The sequence below is a fragment of the Hesperophylax consimilis genome, chromosome 18 (genome assembly GCF_061612785.1).
Source record: "Hesperophylax consimilis isolate HC1 chromosome 18, BYU_Hcon_1.0, whole genome shotgun sequence".
Classification (NCBI taxonomy): Eukaryota; Metazoa; Arthropoda; class Insecta; order Trichoptera; family Limnephilidae; genus Hesperophylax; species Hesperophylax consimilis.
In genome coordinates, this window is record NC_142853.1 from 8,899,781 (window position 1) to 8,901,987 (window position 2,207).

General features: G+C 34.8%; 1 long non-coding RNA gene across 1 annotated transcript; it reads left to right on the top strand.

Annotated features, from left to right (window-relative positions):
• LOC149415315 (uncharacterized) lies at nucleotides 1-2,207 on the top strand. Its single transcript, XR_016303752.1, has 3 exons — nucleotides 1-195; nucleotides 1,044-1,147; nucleotides 2,069-2,207. It is a non-coding gene; the product is annotated as an uncharacterized LOC149415315 (long non-coding RNA).

Below are 2,207 nucleotides of genomic sequence, written 5' to 3' on the forward strand. Positions count from 1 at the left end.
GAGATTTTGTTGTTCTTGGTGCCAAATCACAAAGTTGCTTTGAAGAGAACGTTTGCAGCGGACGCTTTTCCGTACAAACATTGAAAATATTGTAAACAATTTTGATTACATTTTGAGTAAACATGTTTCCAAGGTTTTATTTTTTATTTGTGGTAGTCTTTATGGTAGTGTGTACTGCACAGGAAAATGATATTGGTATGTAAAAATTTTAAGAGATAACTTTTTTCCTTGTAGAAACATATATTATTATTTTTTTCAGTGTTTATTACATTCATTTTAAATGTTTTGCGAAATTTAAACTCAAGTTCTGTTATTATTTAATCATTGGCTTTTTGTTCAACAGTTTGGATAATAATAAAAGTTGAATAGAAATTTAATACTAACTTTGAACTTTGGTAACAAACTAACTAACTAACCATCACGTCCTTTCCCCGCAGGGGTAGGCAGAGAGGACGGACCGCCAAATAACTCAGTTTTGGCACACATTTCTTGCCTCATTCACATTCATACATCGTCTCGTACATATTCTTCTATTATTCTGACTATTCTATAATGTATCTGTTTCACTTGATCGTGCCATGTCTTCCTCGGGCGTCCCCGACTTCTGCTACCATTCGCATTTGCATCGTATAACCTCCTTACACTCCTTTCTTTGCTCATTCGCTCTACATGCTGTTCAAATTCTGCCACCAACCCTTTCAATAAAATCTTGATTTAAACATTTCTGTGTTTGGTTAAAATTTTAGCTTAGTACAAAACTAAACTACGCATCGGATTTTGATGTTTTTTTCACTATCATTTAGAGATTTTTTCCGGAAGGTTTATATCTATAAAACAAGCATATTATATATATAGAAATTAGAAAAAAATCGATGTTTTGTAATTAAGATGAAAAAAATATTTTTACTGCACAGCTCGACAACAGTCGCTTCCATGTCAAATCTCTATTTGCCTGTATAACATTTCATTTGTTCACAGAATATTTTTCCTGTCGATAAATAACATATTGTACGCAAACGTAATAACAAATTTTATTTTTCCAGGAGCGTCCTGCATCCTTACAAGAACTGGAGAGACAGGAGTATGTGAGCCCATTAGAAGCTGTCATTCAGCGACGATGGACATGATAAAAGGGATAACTCCGCAGGTAGAAAAACAGTAACTTTTGTACACGATGCTTAAACCATCAATCTTGGTATTGCACCAATAGGAATTTAAAATATTTGTTTTTATTATTAATTAATACACGGTACGGGCTCTTAAGGCGTTTCTACCAAGCGACCATGTCAGGAAATTACTTCTTAAGACATATTAATATTTGGTTGATTTGTATAGTACCGTTTTTGTGAAAAATCACCTCAAGGGCGCTGTATAAAGATATAATACATTTCTACAATGATCTTTGTTATTACTAATTTAATATTGAGATAATATACAGTACCATACTTACCTGGTAGGTCACTTGAGATTAACACTTAATTAACATTATCTAATTGTTTATTAGCGAAATTTAGATACAGGATTTAAGACATAATTGGATTTAATTGGAGTTTCTCCTAGGAAAGGTATATTTAATTTAAGAATGTGACAGCTTAAAAATGTAAGTTTTTAGTTTAGACCTGAATTCTGTTGGACCTGTTATGGATGTTAGTTCCGAAAGGTGTTTATTCCAAGCCTTTCGCCCAGATGCTCTGAAAGCGCGATCACCAAACTTAGTATTTGGCTTGCGCTTAGGTTCCATCAGTCTGCCTACAGCTGATGATGTTGCTGATCTAAGAGTTGACTGTTTAAGAGCAGAGTGTTTTCCGGGACGCATAGTTCAGAGATGTAGGGTGGGGCCATTTCATTGATGGATTTAAACACCATCCAGCACAATTTGTACTGAATTCTTTCAGGGCACTTGAGCCAGTGAAGGTTATAAGGTGAAATGTGCGAATATTTAGAAATCCCGTAAATGCTGTAAACACTGATTGAAGTTTGTCAATTGATGGTTACTGCATACTGCACTGACCTGTACACATCTGAGCGCAATGAGTCTGAGCCTTAACTAATTATTGTACTATTTCAGCTGTGCCAGTTGAAGGGCGCTGTGCTCATAGTTTGCTGTGTGTCTTCTGCAGCTGCCACCATTCCAAATTGAAAGTGCTTTTCTATGATTGTTTTGATGCTAAATAAACCGTGCAACAAATAAAATAACAACTAGTTAA